Source organism: Thermobia domestica, chromosome 10, assembly GCF_964235325.1.
Source record: "Thermobia domestica chromosome 10, izTheDome1.hap1.1, whole genome shotgun sequence".
Lineage (NCBI taxonomy): Eukaryota > Metazoa > Arthropoda > Insecta > Zygentoma > Lepismatidae > Thermobia > Thermobia domestica.
The window spans coordinates 40,386,451-40,405,820 of NC_137463.1; the positions used below are offsets into that span (position 1 = coordinate 40,386,451).

General features: G+C 36.6%; 2 protein-coding genes across 7 annotated transcripts in view; one reads left to right on the top strand and one right to left on the bottom strand.

Annotated features, from left to right (window-relative positions):
• LOC145662461 (uncharacterized) overlaps nt 1-14,281 on the bottom strand; it is a 153,483-nt gene extending 139,202 nt beyond the window's left edge. For all 5 annotated transcript variants that reach the window (XR_014127049.1, XR_014127048.1, XR_014127046.1 and 2 more), the window contains exon 1: nt 13,804-14,281. The gene's annotated coding sequence lies outside the window, so the exon portion shown is untranslated. The remainder of the gene's footprint in view (nt 1-13,803) is intronic.
• The window catches only part of LOC145662460 (uncharacterized), a 144,135-nt gene continuing 137,666 nt past the window's right edge, over nt 12,902-19,370 (top strand). The window contains exon 1 of one of the 2 annotated variants that reach the window (XM_081728064.1): nt 12,902-13,221. The gene's annotated coding sequence lies outside the window, so the exon portion shown is untranslated. The remainder of the gene's footprint in view (nt 13,222-19,370) is intronic. The other variant, XM_081728065.1, reaches the window with a different exon arrangement.

Here is a 19,370-nt window from a genome sequence, read left to right on the forward strand (position 1 = left end):
CATTCATTTTGATATATATTTTGATTAATTGCACCCATTGATTGCTTATAAAAGTATGGCCGAGAATGACCTTTTCTACTTATTGCCAACGAGATGAGTAATTTCTGTCGAAATTTAATTTTGAATTTAAATTTTACGGATTCATGAACAGGAATGTGACCAGATTCCAAGTACGACATGTCTCCACTAAAATCATACCCATTCATATCAATATACCATATGTTTCATCATCCATTATTACGTCCCTATCATCCAAGGATGTTATAAAATAGAGGATCTGCCCGTACAGCAAAATCGTAAAGCCATACGTCACAGTTTCGCCACACCTACTCTGACCACTCCGCGCCACTAAGATCGCAATGTTTCGAGCCAACAATCATGGCGGAAACGAAAGTAGCCAACCAGACGTGCCGGCTTAAACGATGCTCGAATGTTTTTCGGCTTCATTGAGTTCATATGATGAAGATACGTAGGGCAGATCCTGTATTTTATAACATCCTTGCTATCATCATTAGAGGCACGAAACTAGTCATTCTGAACAGGGACGAGTTTCGTGCCTCTAATGATGATAGCAAGGATGTTATAAAATACAGGATCTGCCCTACGTATCTTCCTGTTCAGAATGACTTTTTGGGGGGGAGTGGTTCTCACTTGCATATGGAGCATCCTTTTTCGCCTTCCTTTTGATCACCAGTTCCAGTAGCCACTTGCTCATAACATCACGACTCAATTTTAATGCAAGTGCAGGACTTGAAACGATACATTCGTCACTAGCGTCCATCAGTGACTGAATGTTCTCTTTGATTTGTTTTCGTCGTAATCATTTTTCTTTCCTCCCTCTTTTTTTCCCGTTAAAATCCCATCTTTGATCCTTTTTAATATTCTATACACAGTTGCACGACTCAATCCTTCTTTTTGAAAGTGCTTCACAACTTCAACGTCAGAGAGTCCCGCATTCCTCAACACGAAATCTCGAACATAAGTCCGATTGATTTCCGCTTTCGACGGCTGCATATTTCCCCCTGACTGTCTCCTTAGCTGATACTGCCTGTAATCGCATAACAGACGGTGTAATGTATGAAATAGTGCAAAACAGCAGTCTGCTCGGATGTGTGTGTCATGAATAATACGTGTTCAAAATCGTGTCTTATTTGAATCCACAGCAGGTTATCTATACATACGCCAGTGGCATATTTAAGGGGGGCTTCCGGACTTAATCCACCCCCCGAAATCTTACTATAGTAAAGTAAATGAAATATTTTGCAGAATTTTCACATTTCCAGGCAAAGTCCCCCGAAAGAAAATCGTAAATTCGCCACTGACATACATGAATATTATTAACTTGTTTTGCCCTTATCTACTAAGGATTAAAAAAAAAAAATCTTTCTGTAAACCAATCATATTTGAAATAACCAATTCAGAGGAATATTAATGTATGTTAACGATTGTTTGTGATATGATCTGTCAAGTAAGTCAAGTAAGAATCACGTCCTTTCATTGTTTTGATCCTCGAGTTCTTGGAAGAGCCTGTTTTGCTTGTGTAAAAAGGAACTTAGTGTATCGTATCATTGTGCGACTTTCTTAGAAAAGTTATACATGTTGCAAGCATACATTATGTATAAGGCATTATTATTACTATTACTATTATATTATTATTATTATTATTATTATTATTATTATTATTATTATTATTATTATTATTATTATTATTATTATTATTATTATTTAGAATTCTGTTTGTCCACAGGACCTGGAACTACTGAGTATTTTTAAAAATAGTTTTGGGTCTGGAAATGATTATTCCATATTTCTTGATCTCCAGCTTCCTCTTTCTAACTCCGAATAGTTTCTATTTTTTTTTTAATTATCAATCATTTGTTTTCTCTTCTTGTTAATCGCTTTCCTTTCATCTCCCCTTCTATGGCGTTATATGAAAAAGACAATTTCGCAAGATGTGTTCAATCGAATTAGCCTACTTACGAGGGATGGTGGCTAAAAGCGTTCTCTTCTCCCCTACTCGTTGTAAAACCTCTACGTTTCTTATTCTCTCCTATCATATTACTTTCTCCAACTTCTTCCAACACCGTATTTCGAAGCTCTAAATATTTCTCCTCTAACTTCCGCAATGTCCCAATTTTCGAACCATTAGTCCAATGTTAAGCGTGCTAGTTAGGAGTGACCTTTCTCTGTTGAATGCCTCTTTGCAGACAGCAATTCTTGACCTCATCTCTTTGGTGCAGTACGCATCTCTCGTCAAAATACTTCCCAAATATTTGAAATGATCGACCCCTTCAAGCTCTCTTTGTTTTACTTTGATTCGTAAGGGCGTGTTTCCACGGGATATTCTCTTGACTTTTGACTTTTCAATGTTAATTTCCATTCCATATTGTTTCCCAGTGTCAATTATTTTATCCATCATCTTCTGTAGTCCGTCAGTTCTAGTTATCCACATACCTAACATTCTTAATGATCTACTCTCCACTCTTGGAATCTCCAACTCCATTAATGCTTCTTTCATTAAGCATTCACTGTAATTCCTGAATAATTGGTGTGACATACAGGTACTACATCCTTGACGATTACTTTTCCAGGTTCCATACTATTGTTTTTTTCCTTAAGTGTATCTTCACTCATTGTCCTGTAAACAGGTTACGAATGACTCGACGATCCCAATTTCTTTAAATATTTTTAGAAGTTTGGTCCAATTCACCAGATCGAAAGCTTTTTGCAGGACGATATAACGCTACCACAGCTCATTCTTTACATCAAGAGCTTGTTGTGATATAATTCTCGTCAACCCAATAGTATCTCTGGTGCATTTTCCTTCCCCGAATTCAAATCGATCATCTTCCAAAATCTCTTCTACTCAGTATTCGTGCAATAATTTTTCCAGTGTGGAAAACAAGGTAAATGGTTCTGTGATCACTGTATTTCCTTGCCTGCTTTATCTTAATGTAACCATTCTAACACCTAGAAAATCCTTTGGCCATTCTGCACTCTGGTAAATCTTGTTAGTAAGTGAAGTCAGTACTTTCATTTCATAGTCTCGTAATCCCTTGAGCAACTCCACTGGTATGTCGTCGTCCCCAGGGGCCTTCCTCCTTCTCGTCTTTGAAGGTTTGTACTACTTCACTTTTCAATATATCGGGTCCATTTTTCTTCATTCCTCTTCCTCTGCTTCGATCGCAACATCTCTTGAGCGATTCTTCTGGTCATATAGATCCCTTATGTATTCCTCCCAATTCTAAGGATTCTTTGATGGTTAGTAACTATGTGACCTTGTTGATCTTCGATTACAAATGTGCGAATACTTTTCTCCCAATTCGTATTCTTTCTGATATACCAAATCATGTCTTCAGTTCCATTGAACTTCCATTATTTCTTCACATACCTCTTTCATACTTCTCTCTGGCTCTGTAAATTTCTTTTCTCAACTCATTATACCGTCTCTGTATTCTTTGATGTCTGTGATTTTCACTCTTCTGCGTTCCTCCATCACTTCAGGTACTCACGGTTTTTCCGATGCTTTTTCTATCTTGCCAATGTTGTGGAGTGTGTCTAGTAGAATCTGGTTAACTTTCCCCAGCTGCCCTCCATATCGTCCATTGTACACAATTTTTCTTCTATCATTTCTTTCACATCACTTTTTCATACTTCTTAGTCGTTCTAAATCCAGTTTTTGAGATCTGTTCCTATTTTCCTTGATTGAGTTTAACCAGGTTTGCACTTAAGCTACTAGATAGTAGTCCGAATCAATGTCCGCTCCTGGTGGAGTCTTCGAGTCCCGCACAGTATTCCTAAAACGTTGCCCGACTAATGTAATCGATTTGGTATCGTTTCTTATCTTTTAGACTTTTCCACGTGTACATCTTCGGTTTTCTTTCCTTGAACTACATATTCGTCACCACTATATCAGTTGCCTACAGAAGTCGATAAGCATCTTGCCTCTTGCGTTCCTTTTACCTAGTCCAAACGATCCGCCATTTTACTCGCAGAGCTCCATCTTCCACCACATTGAGAAAAATTCGTTCTCCGGACAGCAGTATATTGTACACATATACGGTATCCTCTTGCTTACTACAGAAATCAGTACGAAGCATACGTTATCCATATGCTACATACGCCTGTCTTTAGATGTTACATCATGCCGTTGCAGGATGTCTGACATTAACAATTTTCCATATATCACATACATATACTTGCGTTACATTCCTCAGCTATATGTTATATACGTCCATATTTATGTGAGATCCTGACCGCCTATATTGTTTCATACGGAAAGTACGTATAGATGGAAAGTATTATACGGAAAGTATTATAAAACAAGCGTTTTCAGTTATACGTCTGCTGTACGTTAAGTCCAAAAACTACAGAAATTACGCATGTAACCTACCTTTTTAAGTACACCATCTATATTTTTTTTTCTCAGTGTACACTGCTGAAGTTTTCCTTACTATCGCATTGATTTTACCTCTTCCCTTCTGATACAATGTCACTAATTTCGTCATATATGTTAGTCGGGTATAGAATCACAGTTACTCGAAAATAGTGTTTCTTCCAGACATACTCAATTTCTCCCAGAGATGGTTAACTTTCCCCTCACAGATCTGACATAAATTAAATTCCTATGGATGTGTTAAGCATGATGTATGTATTTCACTTGTCCTTTTGGCAATATTTGTTTTCAGTGGGTTACAAAGCATGGGCTATATGTGGAAGTTACAATAGTTGTTTTGTGCGGATCGAATAATTTTATAACGAAAGAGGGAATTGCACTTCTTGTTTACATTGCCGAAAGAGTGTTTTATAGAGCAAAGAAAACACACACACTGGCGGTTGACCTATGCTTTGTTTACCCAGCAGAAGTTTTGTTTGTGACTTTTGACAACGGAAGTGACGAGATTACTTAGCTCATCCATTAGGTGTCCACTCATATATAACTCTTTAGCAAATAGTCCTCACCCTCACAATTTTATTTTGTTCCCTTCCAAGACACAAGTTATAGTGGCAGGCCCGAATTAGTAAATGTACTGAGTAAACTGGTGCTTAAGACCACATATTTGACTCTTTCTTCCGCCTTAGATATTACAAAATAAATTAATTTATTATACTAGACTCATTTATTACCCGTGTGAGTATCTCTGTATTACTTACTCTTGTCGAGTAATTCTGACGTATAAACCTGAAATCAACAATGAGATTTGGTGTAGGTGCTACTGAATGCCGAATCCATTGTCAACGACAATTTGATCATTACAATTACGATAATTTACAATATACGAACTATATTTTCTTTGAGGATGGATGAGTTCTAAAGTAAAGCCTTAGGAGCCATAGGTGGTCAGTTGGCTTCAGTCATTATATTTCTGACATATCCAGGTCAGTATATGAAAAGAATTCCATATAATGCTTTGCTATATAGGACATGAAATTTCAGATCTGAGGGCCACATTCCGAATTAGCCTTCGCCAAAATTGCGAAATATAACGCAACGCAAACCACACAAAAATCAATTATAGCTGCTATACCGATTATCACAAATTAAAATGAAGATTTTTGCTTTTGCATTGATGCAAACAGTTACGGAATCGGATCCTGAAGCCAGTAGATAGATCAGAGTTTGGTCGTAATTTCTTTTCGCACAGACATAATTTTTGCCAATGTATATCGCCAAACTGAAATATTTAGTCACCAAGAGACCTGACGTCAGGATTTTTCGAGCCCCGTTGCCGAATTTCTATGCACGCCACTACTATAGGGATGACATTTTCGTACGATACTTGAACTATTTTCTAATTTACATAAGCTAATGGCACTTGGGGATGTATCAGACGAAAGAGTTGAAGGGTCACCTCAGTGATCATGACCCTCTAAGGCAGCGTTTCCCAACCGGTGTGCCGCGGCACACTGGTGTGCCGCGAATGGGCCGCTGGTGTGCCGCGAGGAAATCGAAACAAATTATTAATTCTATAGGAACCAAATTGCAAGACATAGCGAAAAATGTATATTTGTATTTCACATTACTATGAACCTCTACTAAAAATCTACAATTTTAAGTTTCATACTGTGTTACTTTTCTGTACATTTTTAATGTTGAAAAACATACTTATCATTGTCATGACCATTATTGTTTCTTTATTGTTGCAGAATATTTCGTAACTTTAAATTTTAACATATCATTCAATGAATTCAACAAAGCAAACATGCATACAAATTACATACATTTGTGTTTTAAAGGTACAGGAGATTTGTTTATTTGTTCGTTATTTAGTGATCTTCCTTTTTAGTGAAAGGTTAGATACAGTTTTCGAAAGAGAAAGTGGATTTAAAAAAAATCCAGTCCTATATTTCATTGTAATTGATTTCTATTTTAAAATTAGAATGAAAAATAAGCACAAAGGTTTACCACGGGGGGAAACTAGTGATTGAGCTTTCTTCTCTCTAAAAAGATAAGTAATTACAGAAAAATATCACGGTATTTTATATTTACAAATAATATATATATATATATATATATATATATATATATATATATATATATATATATATATATATATATATATATATATATATATATATATATATATGTGTGTGTGTGTGTGTGTGTGTGTGTGTGTAATATGGGTGTGCCGCGAGAATTCAAGTTACACCTGTAGTGTGCCGCAAGTTGAAAAAGGTTGGGAAACGCTGCTCTAAGGGATCAGATTGTTATCTGGCGTACGATGTTGATATGTGCGTATCTCGATTTTATGTATACGTTAGCGGTGTTAGACGTATGTTTGTCTTTTTCTATATGTTTGGTGTTGGGCATATGTTTAACTCGTTTTATTGTATCTGGCAGTGGTTTAAGCATACGTTTAAGTCTTTTGCTGTAAGTGTTAGCGGTATTAGGCATATTTAACTCGTTTTCTGTAGGATGTGTTAGTGGTAATTGGCATATGTTTAGCTCGTTTTTTCTGTGTGTTTACAGTGTTGGGCATACATTTAACTCGTTTTCCTGTACGTGTTAGCGATGTTGGGTATAAGTTTAACATAGGTTTGGTAACGTATGTAGCATAAATATACTTCAATTATCCTGCCAGTGAGGAGTAAATATTTGGAATGGCATTATCCAAGACTATCCGAAATCAAATTATAAAACACGTTAAGAAAAATATATGGGCTTTTTCATCATTGTAAATGGTCAATTCGTTAATACTGGGGAAAAAATAACATCCCTAAAAATATTGCTAATTTCAGGGGGTGTCCTGGGGAGAAATTCCCTCGCAGCATTTTCCGATCTTGTTCAACCTGGGCAATACTAGTAGTATTTTTGCAATACTACTTATACTATCGTTTAAGTCCCGTCCAAGGGAAATCTGAAATTAACACTGTCTATAGATATAAATTTGCATATATTAATTAATATTTATCACTATAATGCACTGTCTTTGTGAAAAGCGAAGATGCCAGATTCTATTCCCCTTCCTCTTTTCCTGAGCAAATGCAAGACCAAGACCCAGGTGTTCTTGGTCTTGCACGGGAACACTTGGTTTTGGTCTTGTACATCTAGTGTTGGTCTTGTCTTACACGGGAACACTTGGTCTTGGTCTTGCTTGCAAGAGTTTTGCAAGTCTTGCTTTTAGGAACTCTTAAGCTTTTCATAGGTAAATTTTACTCTGGATATAAGGAATAATAAATTGTACAATAAGCCGATAGTAACGGAAATACAATTTATGTTTCTAAATGTAATATAGTTACCTTCATATTAGTATGATGATAGTGTACAATATAGGTGATGACCTTTATTTTTTCTTCAATGGGTGCCCACACTTCACTACTTATAAGATAAATCACAATGTTTCCTAATCTTATACCTATGTATATTAACAGATCAATACTCTACTGGTTCCCAAACTGGGAGGCTACTCCTGAGTCGCATGAAAAAAAAAAATAATAAAGACGGCACAGATTACTGAAATACCATGAATCGCAAAATTATTTTTACGCTCTAAAGGCGTTTCACTGATTCCAATATGTACTCTTCCCGGCGGGAGCTCATGTGGTTCGGATTCCACGTTAATCAGTAGGTCCACGTCTCATATAGCCTCGCTGCTGAACGGGACGTAAAACTCAAAATCATCAAATCACCTCACCTCCAATATGTACTCTATGAGACAGAAACATGGACATTACGCAAAAGTGATGAAAAAATGGAGGCTTTCGAAACGTGGGCATGGAGAAAAAGGAGATAATTAGCTGGGTTGAACGGAAAACGAATGAGAAGTTAGAAATAGTAGCAGTACGGGAGAAAAGAAGAATTTTAGATGTAATTAAGAGGAGAAAGAGGAACTGGTTAAGACATTGGCTGAGGAGGAACTGTATTATGATGGACGTGCTAGAGGGTATGGTGGAAGGAAAGAGAGGGAGACGCTGAAGGAGACTGTACTTGAAGTAAAACAGAAAATTGCTACGTCAAGACGAAGAGACTAGCTGAGGAACACCGTACATCGAAGCTTCTCAGTTGCAGCAAGTAACCTGCCAAGGCAATAATGGCATAATAGCTATGATAGTGATGATGATGTTGATGATGGTATGCTTAGCAATATTGAACAAAAAAGAGAGAAAAATTAAAATAATAATGATTATAATCAAACTTCTTAATATTCTAGAATAATTTGAGTGAAAACTGAGAAGGACGCATTGAAATAACTGTGCAAAATCACTCTGACCTGTGACTATCGATTATTTATTGTTGTATAATGTTATATCCCTCAATCTTCGATATGCCGTATACCTATGGAGGCTAAAAGTTATACTGATAAATAATTATTCAACGTATAAGCATCCACCCATGAAACCAAACTTGTGGTCATATGCACTAAATTTTTGTCAATGTCATGGAAATGTTATTTCGACATTAATTTTATGAGCACACATTCAAAACTTCCAACGAATACTTGCACCTCGGAGCCAAGGCCGTACCCAACGCTGTCGACGCCTGTGGTGTATGGAATTAACGATGTTCAATTCTACATTTTTCATTAGTTTTGGAAGAACACCACTACTATCTACGTTTTGAAATGAAACAAAATATTTAGTTTAGCGTCCCACGATTATGCACCGAGGCTAACAGAGACGGTGATGAGAAATGAATGGAATGGTGGAATGAAGAAAGTACATAGGAGGAAACGGAAAAGCCCCGAGAAAACCCACGCGCCCAGTGTTTGTCCACAAAATAAAGCTCACCTGGCGAAAGCTGGGATCGAACCAGGGACTCCGTGCACCACAGGTAAACGCTCTACCATTGAGCCAACGCGGCCGTAACACATTATAGTTTACTTTTCGCTTATCCGCTTCTTATGGAGACAACTATTCTTCGTATGATTTCCCAAAATCCAATTATGGGCTGCGGTGGCTCAGTGGTAGAGCGTTCACCTCTGGTGCTTGGGGTCCTGGGTTCAAACCCTGCTCCCGCCAAGTGAACTTTGTGGTGGACAAACACCGTGTGCGTGGGTTTTCTCGGGGTTCTCCCATTTCCTCTCACTTTCTTCATTCCACCATTTCACTCATCTCTCATCATCACCGTCTCCTTTAGCCTAACCGGCATAACCGTGGGACGTAAAACTCAAAGATTTCATTTTTTTCAATTATGGGCTATCGTAAATGAATCAAATGATGATCAAAGTAAATCAGATACTGAAGTTCTTATGCCTTGTAACAATTCATAGAATTATGCTCTAGGTTGTCTTCTAAACACAGGAATACATTGTAAATCGGTGCCAATGACACATTTCTTTGTGTGCAACAAGCTTTGAATGACACCTGTTTGACCTTTGAAAACGTGTAATAACTACAGAAAGCACGAACAATCGATTCAGAACACGACATTACTGTAGTTATATGCTACAGGAGCAGATCGACTCATATGGATTGCATAGCTACTGGGAACACATTCATCCAGCGCATTTTTACTGATATCAAGAAATTCAAGTGAAAGTTGTAATGATTTTCCCCTTTTCTTTTTACATTCTATTAAAAAAAAAAATCAAGTATTACCCAAGGATGTTATAAATAGAGGATCTGCCCATATGTATCTTCATCCTATTAAATCGATGAAGCCAAAAAACAACCGAGCATAGACACGTCTGATTGGCTACTCTCGTTTCCGCCATCGTCTGATTGGCTACTTTCGTTTCCGCCATGATTGTTGGCTCAAAACATTTTTCCTCTTGGGCGGAGTGGGCAGAGCAGGGGTGGTGAAATTGTGACGTATGGCTTCAAGATTTTGTTGTAAGGCCAGATTCTCTATTTTATAAGATCCTTGGTATTACCGGTACTTGTGCAAGAATCTTGGTCGTGGTCTTGGTTTTGCATCGGGATTCCTGGTCTTGGTCTTGGTCTTGCATACAAGACTCTTGCACAAACTGCAAGACCAAGACTCTTGCGTTCGTCACTACTTTTCCAGATACACTTTGGTTATTGCATACAGCTCATTTTAACCCCTTTGCGATTTTGTTTCTCCTTTCTTCCTAACAGATTTTCCTTATTGCGTACAGTTCGTTTTAAGCTTTTTGAGTTTCTATTTCTTCCCTTTTAGACACTTTGGTTATTGTGTATAGTTCATTTTAATCACTTTCCGCCTTATGCAGAGTCGTTTTGACGCATGATTAGCGTCATACTAAAAGCCTGACTGCTACAGGAAATTTATGTTAGTTGAACGCTTTAGTATGACACTAATCAGACGTCAAAACAACTCTGCATAATGCTCTTTGTGTTTTTATGTCTCTTCATCTCTTCCAGTCACGGCTTATTGTGTACCGTTCATTTTAATCCTTTTGAATGCCTATTTCTTTTCCTCCTTTCCAGACATTGCCAAGTACAACAATGAGCTCTGTCACAGCCTTCTATATATGAACATAGAGAAGGCTGTGGCTCTGTGCGTTGTTGAATATGCAGCTTAATCTGCAATTTTTTACGTCACATAAATTGTAATTTCTTCAGTCCTGTCCTTCAGACTACTTTAGTAACATGTAGTTACTACATCTGCTACATTTTATCTACACGAATATAAACGTTACAGTGAGATTTTTGTTGTGTTGATTAAACTTACAGAATTGAGTTAAATATTCCATGGCCAGACGAGAGAAGTAACTTGAATGTTAACACTGCAGATTTAGCATCAATGGGCGGTATTCAGAGAGAATTCGTTAATCGAGGGTTAGTCTCAGACTAGTTAGTAAGCACACTAATTCTTTACTGAGGAGGTGCACGTTATGGTATTCAGAGTCTTTGAGTACAACTAAAATGATGATTTGAGTATGATTAACTTATATAACCCCAATGCATCGGGTGAGAAGAATAAATGTGGCAACTACGAAAAAGTAGATCAGCGCATGCGTAGTCTGTAAAAATGAAAATACATGAATTACGAAATACGAAATGGTGTGTCGCACGCTAAACCGTGGGTAAAAGATTAGCATCTGCTCTAGATCAATTAGTCAAATGTGATTAACTTCGTCAAATACTACGTCCTAATCAGAGTCTCTGAATACAATTTTGATAACCATCCTTTAGTCAACCTCGTAGTATGGTGTTAATCAATCGTCAAAACAACTCTGCATAAGGCCCAATATGTTTGTATAGTTTGGAACATATAATATGTGACAGTATTGTACCTGAGACAGAAAATCTGTGAAAACTAGGCTTATGTCATAAAAAAAAAACATCAAATTTCCATTATTTTAAAATTTAAACGTATGCTAACCAGAACTATTAAAAATAAACAACTAGTTTACACATTTCTAAATAAGTTTTAAGAGTGTGAAAACCTATGGAAACCTGCAGCGAGGGCAACCGACTTCTCTGGATTTTCGAAAAAGGTTCAGTTCTTCAATTTTAGGATTTAACGTCTCTTTCAGCAGCGAGGCTATATAAAATGTGGACCAACAGCAGACATGATATCTGAACAACATGAGCTCCCGCAGGGAATAGAACCTGGGTCTACACGCCAAAGGCGCCTACCTTACTTTCACATAGCCACGAGAAAGCTCTTCGGTTTTTCGAAATACATGTCAAAATATAGGCTATCAGATTAGCTCATCACCCACTACAGTATTCAATAAATTTACAGTTGTTAAATAAAGGTAGGCTATGCAATGCACGTCAATAATAATTGTTTTTACATCACGTCTCATGTACATGAAGATATGTTTATTCCGGACTTCGCTTGTGTGTCCATCTTTTGCTCCCTTGGAAACAATACAGCAGCGTTATTTTAGGTTTTGTTAGAGGGGTCAAGAGTCTCCTCTCATATAACAATTTTCATTAGTATGTTCCAATATAATTAATTAAAACATGCATTTCTAAATCTCAATGCAATTGCCCCCTTCACTCCTCAAATGACGCCCTTGAATCAATACTATGTTTCTGTATATACTCAATGCAATGTTGCAATAATATATATAGTAAATATATTTACACCAACATTGTTCAAATCTCTTCAGGAAAATGTATTGGATACATGTGATTTGTATACAACATATCTAATCTACTTAAATGTGGGAAGACAGGATAATCGTGTGCAACTTCCTTGCTACACTTAGGCTATATGTATTCTATTCTTTCTATTCACTTTCAGGAACGATAAAAAATAAACCAGGTGTCACCTAAAATAACTTCTTTATGTCACATTAAAGTGATGAGCTTGTGATCTCTGTAAAAGATGATTCATGCATGGAGTTCCCCATATCTACCCACCATTATCCTAGTGGCGCAACTAATCTATTGTAGTCTCTAGCAAAAATTGTGCAAGTGGTATTTCTTAGAAATATTTATTTTCCTTGTTGTCTCCGGGGGCGGCCCTGCTCGCCGAGTTGCAGGATTATTGGCTCGCCCCTTTTACCTGACAAGATTAACCAACGAACATGCACATATATAGATTTTGATAGTATGTAACGCATCTTGTGTTTAAGTAATTAATATCGTACGTAAGAGACTTGATTATAAATTTTAGATAACCAAATGTAGCCCAATCTTCTTAATATGCAATCAATATAATGGTGTGGAAAATCGTTACAAATGAGTGAATTTAGTGTAATCAACGTAACTAGAGGACTATTGCTGTGTGAGTTGGCGACTATGAAGCTAGGGATTTTGTTGTTCTGGACAAGTGACGCTACGGTTGTTGGCCCAAGAAGCGGTGAATTCCCGGATGGGAGCGAATGCGGGGGAAGTACCATTGTGAGTATTAGATATTTAATACAAATTGGTGTCTATCGAATTAATTTAATAAAAATTCCAAGTTGAACGAAACATAGTAGCAAGTATAATAACTTGACCTTTTAAACATCAGACTGAAACTACAGGGCACGTGTAACAGTAACATGCTGCGTAATAGAAAATAGGAGAGAAGATAGGAGGATTAGTCAACATAAAGATTAATCAGTATAGAAAAGAAGTGTTTACATTGTAAAAAACACATATTATATCATGATATTAACGTTAGCAAAATTAGTATTTTGAAGGAATTTTAAGGGAATAACATCTTAAAGCATTTTTTAAGTTGAAAGTCAGTGCATTCATAATGTGAGCAACAGATAATACATCTGCGCTGACAAAATTTCATAAAAGGTTATTGCACATACATTAAATTAAGCATAGGAAGTACACGTCATGTATATATTTTATACGTACAGAACATCAATGTAAATGGTAAAAAGCATATTCAGTAGTGGTTGTATACATGTACCGTACTAACAGAAAGTACAAGGCTAATTGTAATCGTTTTAGTATAACGCGTGCGTAAGTACCTTTAGAAATTACCTTCCTCATGTAGTCCAAGATTACCAGGTTGTTGTGTGTCACGGGGTGGTGGTGTTTCACATCGTGCCGTATTCTTGCACCAAGAAATGTAATTTCTGTGAAAAGATGATTATACATAATTAAAATTAGAGGCGCAGTATAAGGTAGACTTCGAGTTATTACGCAGCAAATACCTAATAGTAGTCTTGATTTTCACGTGAGTACAAGTTTAATGTTCGTTACTTTTCACATAATTATTAACTTTTCATTGTTCCATAGACTGGATACTAACTCAGAGTAATATTCACTGGCACTGCTCAATGATACTACGTTGATGACAATAAGACTGTTATTGAGTGCCTATTTCAATATCTGTTGCGGGTTGGGCGTGGAATATTTCTGTATAATAAAATTCTTGCCGTTCCTAACTTTGTTACGCGTTTTCCGACTTTATTTTCCATTGAGGGCAAGACCGTCGTAACGCATGGGCCCAGGAGCCCCGCAAGCAGGATTACATATATTACGTGTATCATTTAGTCGTAAGGGCTTTAGCACTGGTTTTTCCAGAGGCCCTTAATGCTGTTAAGACGCAATTGGTGGAGCACATCATGTTCATTATTACTTCAGCATCAAGAGGCAATGTAAACATGCTTGAATTAAGGGACCGAACTGCGGTCGAGAAGCCAAGAAATAACCGTTCTGGGATCCGAAGTATTGACCATGCCTCACGCAGTAGGATATGTGGCTGGCCAAGGCCTTTCGTGTCTTTTGACAGAGAGTGAATTATTTATTATTACTATTATTTAATTGAGTGTGTAGAGAGTTCGAAAAAGATTTGTGTATAAAAAATGTACGGTCTAGATCTGTTTATCTGAAGAAGAAAACAGTAAAAAAAAAAAAAAAAAGGTCAAATCAGAGTGAAAATGGCACTACTACAAACTTCTAAGGGATGTCACGATCATTCTTGGCATTGATTGTGGTTTTTGTGTTACACTTGTACGGAGCAACCGAGGTCATGAAGGAGAGAACCTATTATTACTGTAAGCTCATGTAAGGTGAACTCCGTTCATCACGACTTTACCTCGCTTTCAAAAGGGCATGCCACTAGTCCCAATCCTCGGCAATATGTGAAGTCAATTGTTGCTATTTTCAAATCATGAAATCATGGTCTGAGACTATTACTTACAGATTATTCCTCATGTTAGAAGGGTGAATATAGGATATTTAAGTAAATTCGCAACTTAAGACTACCTTTTATGACCCGGAAAGAGTATGAAGTATAAAGGAGGGGAACAGGATGGATGTTCAAATCCAGGAACTAACTAGGCAGGAATACATTTTGCAAGGAAAGAAGGTCTGAAACAAGATTAAAGAGTTCGGGCGCTAATATTTTCAAAATTTACGGGTGAAGTACATTAATTTACAAAAGAAAGAAAGTTGTGAGACTGTTAGGCCTGCTATACACTATAAGATAGATCCTAGGAAATTTCTTACGATTTGTCCTGGAGTCAATCTCAACGTATATGGCATTAGATCGCATGCCGTTTCCTGTGTTCTGAACGATCCTATGAGATTTCTCTTGTTTAAAACACGCTTTATTTCGGAAAAAAATTGGTAAGATTTCGATTAAAGCGACATCAGGTGAGAGAAAGTGAAAACAAAACAAATGAAAACAACTGATGAGGTATCTTCTGATTGTGCAGCTTTACTTTAGGTGTACCACTCGATATAATTTTTGAAAAATTATAATTTGTCACTGTTTCGGAAATGATTTGCATTGACCGACATGAAAATATCTCACATAGCATAGATAAAATCCCTCAAGGGGACCATCAAAAGCAATTGTTGATAATTACGATTTGCGTACAAATACGGGGTTCGGATATATACGGTAGTATAAAAACTATAGTGCAAAACACGCATGGAAAGTACGAATGCTATCTAACCGAGTCAGAGCAGGGCGAAGCGGGAGCCTGAGCGACAGCCAGGAGGTGCGAGCGAAGGAAGCAGGCGCGTCAGTGAATGTAGTGTAAACGAGTCGGTTTTGTCAATGATACGAGCTTAAATAGCACTTATGATAGTATCGTAGTAGTAACGCTCCACTTGTAAACATAAATTATAGCTTCTGTAAACTATGCAGAAATAAACCGGTGGTACAAAATAGTATCACCGGTCATCTTTCATATACACCCACTTAGGTAAATGTTTCGCAGAAGGGGTCCAGAAGTAGACAAAACATACAAAATTTATAGGGGAAATGGAAGATGCAAGCACTTAGACCTACCAAAACCTAATCAAATCTAAACCTAATGAAATTAACTAACTTAAACTAACCTAATATTAATAGAAGTAAGCGAAATTCTATCACGTTTTGAAAATTGTGCTGGACCCATATACTAATATAATCTAGCGTAACATAACCGTAACTAACCTGAACTAAACTAATGTGAATAGAAAAATACCGAAATTGTAACATTTCTTAGAAAAATATCTGGACCCTTTCTGCGAAACATTGTGTCTCATCTATTTTATCCGTCGTTAAAACATTTATAATGATTTTAAACTAGTAACCCTACAGTTGTAAACATAAAATACAGGTGTATTATTTTGTATTTAATTATGTTGCTTGCAGAAATTTGTTCCTTATAAATATGTCTTATCATGCAAAGTATTAAATTTTACTTGTAAATCTTCTATAGTGTGGTGCGCTAAAAGTATACTAGCACCCTTCTGACATATGCTTTTTTTTTTTTTTTTTTAAGAGGTATCCAATTTAACAATATAATGCCTGATATTAATATCAGTGGAATGTGCAGTGTGGTTAGCATAGTAATTGTTCAACTTTGTACTTTTATTAAATAGAACTGTTTCACAATGTTGATAAACGTCATTCGGCCAGACAGGAAAACTCTTCATGTGTATGGCACAAAAAGGGTAGGATTTCCTACAAGATATGTCATAACATTTTTCCGAAGATAAATCCTAAGATATTTCCTAGGATTCATCTTGTGGTGTATAGCACGCCTTAATGGTATGTTTGTCACCGTTAGGTGAAGACAACAAACCAATACACACAGTTTGCTCTAGCAGAATAAATACTTTCAATTAAGTATTCACAATTAATAACATACATTTTAGCGCCATAAAAAACTAGTTTTTCGCCATTTTCACAAGGACTACGCATGCTAATTTACCCTCAATTATGTAATTTCGTTCAGCTCCTTATGATCTATCAACAGATATATTTATATGGTACTTTTAGACGTATTAGTTACACAAAAAAGAGTTTTATTTAAGAGTTCAGCATAGTTGTGGCCTATATTCCATTAGCCATGCCGTGTATGTGGTCTTAGTAGTGTCATATTGTAAAGCTTTGATAATAGTGTACTTTAGCATCATTTTCACCATAATAGGTGGCGTGGTTGTCGTACAACAAATTTTTAGGAGGTGGCGTGATTGTCGTACAACATAAATTTTTAAGAGGTGGCGTAATTGTCGTACAACATAAATTTTTAGGAGGTGGCGCGATTGTCGTACAACATAATTTTTTTTAGGATTAATATATTATTAATATATATATATTTCTATATTTCTAAAACGTACGCATTCCATGAAATGTTACATTCGGCCATATGATTTCTTTTAGATCAATAACGGCTGTTGATTACCATATGTTCCGTCTTTGTATATATTATTCTGACCGTTAAAAGCGAACAATATTGCATGCATCTATCTAAAGTAGTTGTGGTAGAAATCACATAAATTATGAAAGCGTCATTATAGTCCAATCATTCGTAAGAGAAGCAGTTGCGTAAATGTAAACTCTCTAGTTTCTAATGTGCACTTCATCTCAGTATATATACCGTATATGTATATATTGTCACAGTGACCTCCTCAAATGCAGCCTGTCCAGTACCTTGGAACGTCAAACCTTTAATCTTCCCTTCCTTCGCTAACTCAGGCTCCTATACGCTCCGGTCAATTAAAAAGCCAATCTTTCGTGCAAGTATACTTAGCAATGAGCTCCCTCGTGGCTAAGCGGTTAGCGTACGCGCCTTTGGCATGGGAGACCCGGGTTCGATTCCCGGCGGGAGCTCATGTGGTTCGGATTCCACGTTAATCAGTAGGTCCACGTCTCATATAGCCTCGCTGCTGAAAGGGACGCTAAACTAAAATCAACTCAACTCAACTATACTTAGCAATGGCGCCGACTTTCCAAAAATATGTAGGTGCATATCAATGGCGGAACGTATATATTTTCAGGGGAGTCTCCATATTTTTTGATTGATTTCCTTTTAGTTAAAATCTTTTATGAATACTATAATAAGGAGTAGGTACTATAAGGATAATTTGGGGCTGCCCTTGCTCAGTCGGTAACACGGCTGACAATGCAAGAGGAACGGGTTCAAACCCGGGTCCAAGGTTAAGAAAAAGTTACTGTAATCGTAACATTAAGTGTATAGTCTACTTTAAACAACTTAATAAGATGCACAATGATTGCAAAAGGCAATGATATCATCAATACGTTACTTTAAAAAAAAAAAAAAAAAAAAAAAAAAATCATACAAATTAAAATGAAAAAAAAATTCTTCATAAAAGCAAATAGTTTTGATGGTATTGCAAAAAGAACTCTGCAAGGATTTTGTTGTAAACATAAACTACAAAAGGACTTGACTATACTAAACATAACTAAGTGTGTTACTTAGTTGCTGAAACCTCTGCTGCCTTTCGAGCAGTAGTGCGGACTATACATCATGTTTGATGTATGGAATTTCAGTTCAGTTCTTGCCTCTTTATTATTATTAATTATTAATAACTTTACTGGGTTTGTTATTTATTTATTTCATTTGCATAAAACGGGATAAATACTACTTTTCCATCTACTGACGGGACGGCCGGGACACGCCCGTAAAACAGGATGTATGGTCGTTCTAGTAATAGCATACCAAATATACTGATAGAATATAACCTCTGAAAGCATTGCAAAAGACAGGTTTCCAAAAAGCACAATATTCAGTCATTGTATGGTAGCACCAATATTTTTTAACCTCTTCGTGAGGCCTTGACATGTGCTTTGCAACATAAGTTTATGCAGTTATTTCTCATAGATCATAACAAACACTTCTTATCTCTTTAAAGTTGTATACAATGTGGTTGCACGGGAGTCTCTGGCGGGGGGGGGGAGGTCGCATCCCCCCAATATTTTGAAACACAAAATATCCAATTTTTTATTCTAATTTAATTTATTTACTAACGACAGAATAACATATAAATAATAATATTTATATTTATTTGGAATATAATATTCAGGCTGTGAAACGATTATAACGGAGTTCTTGATACACAATCAGGGGGTCCGTGAAGGTAAGCAAAAAGGTAACAAATTGAGTCAAAGATAATAAACAGGGTGGGCTAGGTAGTACCAGTGATTTTTTTTTATGTCCGCCCAAATTTTACATGCCAGAGACGCCAGTGTGTGGTTAACAAATGTGGTTTAGGGACTCAGCACGGAAAACACTTCTATTGAAAACAATGTTTAAACTGAATTCTTAAGAACAGGGTGTCTATCGGTTACGAAAGTCATGAAA